At 38.7% G+C, this 8,218-nt stretch overlaps 1 protein-coding gene across 1 annotated transcript in view; it reads right to left on the reverse strand.

Annotated features, from left to right (window-relative positions):
- MCM6 (minichromosome maintenance complex component 6) overlaps positions 1 to 8,218 on the reverse strand; it is a 44,023-nt gene that overhangs the window by 19,376 nt on the left and 16,429 nt on the right. The window lies entirely within an intron of this gene.

Genomic DNA, 8,218 nt, shown 5'->3' on the forward strand with positions numbered 1-8,218 from the left:
CCAAAACATTGAGATAATTCAAAGTATCTTCTCTGACCACAATGCCATCAAGGTAGAGATTAACAGTAGAAAGAGCAAGGAAAAAGAATCAATTACATGGAAACTGAATAATACCCTGCTTACACATCAGTGGGTAATAGAAGAAATCAGAGATGGAATCAAAAAATTCCTAGAATCAAACGAGAACAAAAACACATCATACCAAAACATTTGGGACACAGCAAAGGCAGTCCTCAGAGGACAACTTATAGCAATAGATGCACACATCAAAAAAGAAGAAAGGGACAAAATCAAAACATTAAATACAGAACTAAAACAACTAGAAAGAGAACAGCAAGATGAGTAAGAGTACTTTTGCCTTCAAGACGGTTAGAATCCCATAAGAGAGAGAAAAAAAAAAAAAAAAAAAAAAAAAAACACTCAAAAAAGTAGGAACAGGAGGAAACTTCTTCAATCTGATGAAGGCCATCTATGAAAAACCTACAGTTATCACCACAACTCAAGAGCGAAAGGCTCAATAATTTCTCCTAAGATCAGGAACAAGGCAACTCTAATCATGTTTTTCTAACATTGTATTGGAGGTCCTAGCCAGTGCAATAAACCAAGAAAAAATAAATAAAAAGCATAAAAATTTGAATGAAGTGAAACTGTCTTTAATTGGTAGATGACATGACTCGGTGTATAAAAAACCTTCAAGAATGTACCCAAAAAAAGCTACTAGAACTGTAAGTGAATTTGGCAAGTTTGTAAGATACACGTCCAATGGCAAAACTCACCTGCACTTCTACATACTAGTGATGAATACAGGTAGTCCCCAGGTTACGAACGTCCAACTTACATATAACCCATAGTTACAAACCAACACCATAAGGTCTATTACGTTAAAAATTCAAGGTACATACAACAGTCGTAATGACCAACAGGCACTACTTTGCTACATCCATCAAAACATTATTATTATTATTACTGTCCTATTATGTTAAAGATGTTTTAGTGTATCTGGAGGTGTTTCTTTAATGTTTCTTATGCATAAAAAAGTATAAGATATACTAAGACAAACATATGAGTAACTGACATTAGATACAAACCGTACCTAACTGTTCCAACTTATGTACAAATTTGACTTAAAGACAGACTTAGGAATGGAACATTCGTAAGCCGGGGACTGCCTGTACTTAGAAATGGAATTTAAAAAACATACAAACTCCATTTAAAGTAGTGTCCAAAACCATGAAACTACTTTAGGAATATATTTACCATTTATAAGAGATGAGATGAACTTGTACACTGAAAATTGAGAATTTCAAGATGACTTAAATAAATGGGACGACATTCCATGTTCATGAAATTGGGAGACTCAATACTATTAAGATGTCAATTCTTCCCAAACTGACCTATAGATTTAATACAATCCAAATCAGTATTGGCAGGCTTTTTTGGGAAGGAAATTGAGAAAATGATTTCACTTACAATAGCATCAAAAATAAGAACTTATACTCTGAAAACTACAAAACATTGTTGAAAGAAATAAAAGAAAATGTATGTATTAGAAAGACATCCAATGTTGATGAATCAAAAGGCTTAATATATTGTTAAAGTGCCAATACTCCTCAAATTGATCTACAGATTTGATACAATCTCTATCAAAATTCCAGCTGACTTCTTTGTAGAAATTGACAAACTGATCCTAAAATTCATATGGAAATTCAAGGAACCAAGAATAGCCAAACAATCTGGAAAGGAAGAACAAAGTTGGAAGACTCACACACCATGACTTTAAAAAAAAAAACAAAAAAAACACACCAAGCTATCAAGATAATCTGGAACTGGCATAAGGATAGATATATAAATGGAATACAATTAAGAGTCCAGAAATAAACCCTCACATTTACATTCAATTGATTTTCAACAAGACTGCCAAGACAATTCATCAGGAAAGAATAGTCTTCTTATTGTGTTGGGAAAACTGGAGATCCACATGCAAAAAGAAGAAGTTGCACCTCCTCACACTACATACAAAAATTAACTAAAAATTGATCAAAGACCTAAATGTAAGAGTTAAAACTATAAAACTCTTAGAAGGAAACAGGCATAAATCTTCATGACCTTAGGTTAGACAAGGGTTTCTTAACTATGACACCAAAAGCATAAGTGACAAAATAAACTGAACTTCATCAGACTTAAAAACTTTTGTGTTCCAAAGGATACCATATAAAGAAAGTAAAAAGACAATCCACAGAATTGGTGAAAACATTTAAAGATCACACATCTGGTAAGGGATTTGTATATAGTATATAAAAAAAGAACCCGTACAAATCTACCACTAACTCCATTAAAAAACTGGGAAAGAATCTGAATAAACATTTTTCCAAGGATATACAAACGGCCAGTAAGCACATGAAAAGACGCTCAACATCTGTAAGCTCCACAGACACGTCCAAACTCCCTGAGGGACTGAATTACTGGGCTGGTGGCTGTGGGGGCCATGGTCTCAGACAACATCTAGTTCCATTGGCATAACACAGTTTATAAAGAAAACGTTCTACATTCTACTTTGGTGAGTAGCATCTGGGGTTTTAAAAGCCTGTGAGCAGCTATCTAAGATACCTCACTTGTCTCACACCGTGGCAACAAAGGAGAATGAAGAAAACTAAAAACACAAGGGAAGGATTAGTCCAAAGGACTAATGGATCACAACTACCACAGTCTCCACCAGACTGAGTCCAGTACAACTAAATGGTGCCCAGCTACCACCACCGACTGCTCTGACAGGGATCATAACAGAGAGTCCCGGACAGAGCTGGAGAAAAATGTAGAACAAAACTCTAACTCACAAAAAAAAAAAGACCAGACTTACTGGCCTGACAGAGACTGGAGAAACCCGAAGAGTATGGCCCCCAGACACCTTTTTAGCTCAGTAATGAAGTCACTCCTGAGGTTCACCCTTCAGCCAAAGATTAGACAGGCCCATAAAACAAAACGAGCCTAAAGGGGCACACCAGCCCAGGGGCAAGGACTACAAGGCAAGAGGGGACAGGAAAGCTGGTAACAGGGAACCCAAGGTTGAGAAGGGGAGAGTGTTGACATGTTGTGCAGTTGGTAACCAACGTCACAAAATAATGTGTGTGTTGTTTAATGAGAAGCTACTTTGTTCTGTAAACCTTCATCTAAAGTAGAATTAATTAAAAAAATAAAAAGATGCTCAACATCATGAGCCATCAGGAAAATGCAAATCAAAACCATAGAGATACCACTTCTCATCCACTAGGATGGCTATGATCAAAAAGACAGACAGTAACAAGTGTTAGCAAGGATGTGGAGAAATCGGAACCCTCATACACTGCTGGTGGGAACGTAAAAGGATGCAGCTGCTCTGGAAAACAGTCAGGCAGTTCCTCAAAAGGCTAAATTGTTACCGTATGACCCAGCAAATCTACTGCTAAAAATTCTTCCAAGAGAAATTAAAATATATGTCAACACAAAATGTGTACACCAATGTTCACAGTAACATTATTCATAATAGCCAAAAAGAGGTAACAACACAAATGTCCATCAACTGATAACAACCCAAATGTTCATCAACTGACGAATGGATAAACAATGCAGTATATCCATACAATGGAATATTACATGACAACAAATAGGAACGAAGTACTGATACATGTTAAACATGGATGAATCTTGGAAACAGTATGCTAAGTCAAAGAAGCCAATCACAAAAGACCATATACGAGTAAGTCAAAAAATATTGCCCGTAGGGTTCCAGTTCATACCCACACGGGTTTAATCCAAACAGAATGTGTTTAAACATGTCTCTGTGATCAGTGGATGGCTGCAGACAAGTCCTCTCAGTAATATACTTGTCTTAGTCTCGTTAGGGCGCCTTTAAAAAAAAAAGGATACTTTTTGTGCCATGGAAAAAAATGATTTTTAGGTCAGGGCTACTGTCAAATTTTTAACAAAACTCAAGTGGACATCTTCCAAATCACTGAAGCTTTGCAACAAATTTATGGGAATGCTGCCCCATATAAAACAATAGTTTTTAGATGGATCAAGCATTTAAAGGAAGGTCAGGAAGACCTCAAAGATGAGCCAAGAGAGGGAAGACTGCTCAGAAGGTTATGGCGACTGTTTTTTCAGATTCCTAAGGGGTAATGATCTTGACAGATTTCCTCCAAGGAACGGGGACAATCATAGGGGCTTATCATGAAGAAGTTTAAAGAAAAATGAAAACTGCCTTGGTAAGAAAAAGGCGAGGAAAGTTGCACTGAAGTAATTTTTTTCTACCACGACAATGCATCTACTCATTCTCTGAGGGTAGCAAGGGCTGTCCTATGAGAAATTTCGTTGGGAAACCTTACCTCATCCACCCTACAGGCCTGATCTTACCCCTTGAGACTTCTTTTTGTTACCAAAACTCAAAAAACATTTAAAAGGAACACTATTTGAGTTCCTCAAGGATGACAAAACTGCCGTTTGACATAGTGTAAATCAAACAGCGCAGAATTCTTCAGGGAAGGGTTAGAGAGATGGAAACACACCTTCAGAAGTGTACAGACCTAGGGAGGCAGGGCCAAGATGGTGGAGGAGTCAGATGCTTCCGGTGGACCCTCTTACAACAAAGACCCGAAAAAACAAGTGATTCCATTATATATGGCAATCTGGGAGCACTGAACATCAAAGGCAGAGTTGAGGAACCGAACTGAGTGGCAGGGGAGGGAGAGACGGTTCAGAAGCAGCAAGGAGTTGCCAGATCTGACACGGCGAGAGCCTGAGCCCTTCAGGCCTGAGCAGCTCATGGGTGAGCGGTGAGCCAGGCAAGCGGTGGTGCTCAGGAGGCAGGTTTTCTGCACCAGAAGAGATCCAGTGCCAGAGACTCTATACAGCCACCCAGAACCAGTAAGACGCAGCCCTCATCAGTGAAAGATAAGTACTTACCTATGGCTTACCATGCAGATCAAAAACACCCCGCTTAGGGGAAGACCTCTCTCCCATTTACCTCCCTGCGCCCTGCTATGCACTGGGTACCGGACCGGCTTCAGCAATTGCCAAATCCCCTGGGCCAGAAGTAGGACCCGTCACACTCCCGGAGCCATCCTCCCTGCCTTGGAGTGTGAACAAATTAACAAATGGGAAAAAATAAACTGCCAGCTCCCCTAAGCCAGGAATTCAGGGTAGGCACAGCTCCTTTGCCTAGGCACGGGCATAAGGGATACACGGACTTTGAGTGCCTTAAGCCCCGCATAGACTTGTGTGGGCCCATCTCAACACCGTAGGCCCTCATTACAGCAGTACAACAGGGTAGAAACCGGAACTCTAACTTCAACTGTTTAAGCTGTGATGTGGCAGGTTCTTGACATTTGACATCCATCAAGCAGGGTCTTCACCTACCCACATCAGGGGCCTGAGGATTGGTGGCTCCACCCACGCCACCTAGCTACCTGCGACAGGGAACCATGAATAAGAGCTGCTCCCCAGTCCTTACAGCCAACAGCATTAGGTGCTCACAGACCGGCTGCAAAACCCAGCCACCTACCCGCTCTAGGGAACAGGGACACGCCTCCCTCCTCGACACTTGGGGCTGGCCGTCAGCCCCCAGCCTTGCTCAGAGTGTGTCCCCTTGCTGCAGCCAGATGCCTGTGCCTACACCAATCAACCATGCCTGTCTAGGACTGTAAGTGAGAGCCTACACCACAGACTTGGTGGCTATCTACCTGGGCACCTGAGCTGAATCCATACAGGAGTGGGGGGACTCCTGAGATCACATACCTAGTAACAGATCTAACCACCTGGTGACAGGACATCAGAGCTTCAAAGGTGCCAATAATAAAACTAGCTCATACAAGCAGCCTATTTGGGCATAACAAAACAAACAAGTAGCTACGACAGTAAGCAAACATAAAATAAATAAATATAACTTACTGATGGCTTGGAGACAACAGTCAATACCAAATCACATAAAGAGGCAATCCATGATGGCTTCAGCAAGCTCCCAAAATAAAGAATCTAGAAATTTTCCAGAGGACAAAAATTTCTTGGAATTACCAGAGGCAGAATACATAAGATTAATATACAGAACCCTTCGAGAAATTAGGAAGGAAATTAAGCAAAACACAGAACACGCAACAGAGGAAATCAAAAACATTAGAGAAGAGCATAATGACAAATTTAACAGGCTACAAGAATCCATAGAGAGAGAGCGATCAGAAATGTAGATTAACAATAAAATTTCAGAATTAGACCACTCAATAGAAAGTCATAGGAGCAAAACTGAGGCAACAGAAGTCAGAATTAGTGAGATTAAAGATAAAGCATTTGATACCAACTTATTTGAGGAAAAATTAGATAAAAGGATTAAAAAAAAATAAAGAGACCCTAAGAATTATGTGGGACTCTATCAAGAGGAATAACCTACGAGTGATAGGAGTATAAGAAAAGGAGAGGATAATAGAAAATACAGAGAGAATTGTTGAAGATTGTCGGCAGAAAACTTCCAATACCATGAAAGATGAGAATATTTCCATCCAAGATGCTCATCAAACCCCACATAACGTAGATCCCAAAAGAATGTCATCAAGAAGTATTATAACCAAACTTGCCAAAACCAAACATAAAGAGAGAATTTTAAGAGCAGCTAGGGATAAATGAAAAGTCATCTACAAACGAAGAGTCAATAAGAAAGGCTTGGACTGCTCTATAGAAACCATGCAGGCAAGAAGGTAATGGGATGACATATACAAAGCCTTTAAGGAAAAAAATTTCCAGCCAAGAATTATATATCCAGCAAAACTGTCTCTCAAATATGATGGCGAAATTAGGGCATTTCTAGATAAACAGAAGTTTAGCAAATTTTCAAAAACCAAACAAAAATTACAAGAAATACTAAAGGGAGTCCTCCGGTTAGAAAATCATTAACATCAGATAACAACCCAAGACTAGAACACAGAACAGAGCAACCAGATTATCAACCCAGACAGGTAAGTCACAAAACGAAATCAGAGCTAAAACACCGAAAATAGGGAAACAGATGTGAATATGTAAAAGATGACAACGTTAAAACAAAATAGAGGGACTTAAAAAATGTAGATATGGATTTTTCATATGGAGAGGAAGTCAAGGCAATATAAATAAATAAAGACTGATATAAATTTAGAAAAATAGGGGTAAATATTAAGGTAACCACAAAGGAAACTAACACTCCTACAAGTCAAAATAAAAAATGAGAAAAATATGAGGACTCAGCAAACACAAAATCAACAACGATGAAAAGAAAATACATAAATAAAAATGACTCAGCACAGAAAATTAAGTAGAACAAAGAAACTGTCAACAACACACAAAAAAAGACATAAAAATGACAGCACTAAACTCATACCTATCAATAATTTCACTGAATGTAAATGGACTAAATGCACTAATAAAGACAGAACGGCAGACTGGATAAAAAAATACAATCCGTCTATATGCTGCCTACAGGAGACACATCTTAGACTTAAAGATACAAACAAACAAAAACTCAAAGGATAGAAAAAAATGTATCAAGCAAACACAAAAAAGAGCAGGAGTGACAATATTAATCTCCGACAAAACAGACTTTAAAGTAAAATCCACCACAAAGGATAAGGAAGGGCAGTATATAATGATTAAAGGGTCAACACACCAGGAGGAAATAACTATAATAAATATTTACAGACTCAACGACAGAGCTCCAAAATAGATAAACTCTCACAGCACTGAAAAGAGAGACAGCTCCACAATAGTAGTAGGAGACTTCAACACACCACTTTCAGTGAAGGACAGAACATCCAGAAAGAAACTCAACAAAGACACAGAAGAGCTAATGCTACAATCAATCAACTTCATCTCACAGATATACTGAACACTCTACCCAACAGCAGCCAAGTATACTTTCTTTTCCAACGCACATGGAACATTCTCCAGAACAGACCACATACCAGGCCAAAAAGCAAGCCTTAACAACATTCAAAGCATAGAAATATTACAAAGCATCTTTTCTGACCATAAAGCCATAAAAGTGGAAATCAACAGAAAAAGCAACGAAAAAAATCAAACACATGGAAACTGAACAACACTTTGCTCAAAAATTACTGGGTTACAGAAGAAATTAAGAACGGAATAAAGAAATTCATAGAATCAAATGAGAATAAAAACACATCCTACCAGAACTTTTGGGACACAGCAAAAGCAGTGCTCAGAG

This window comes from Trichechus manatus, unplaced genomic scaffold (genome assembly GCF_000243295.1).
Source record: "Trichechus manatus latirostris isolate Lorelei unplaced genomic scaffold, TriManLat1.0 scaffold00033, whole genome shotgun sequence".
Lineage (NCBI taxonomy): Eukaryota > Metazoa > Chordata > Mammalia > Sirenia > Trichechidae > Trichechus > Trichechus manatus.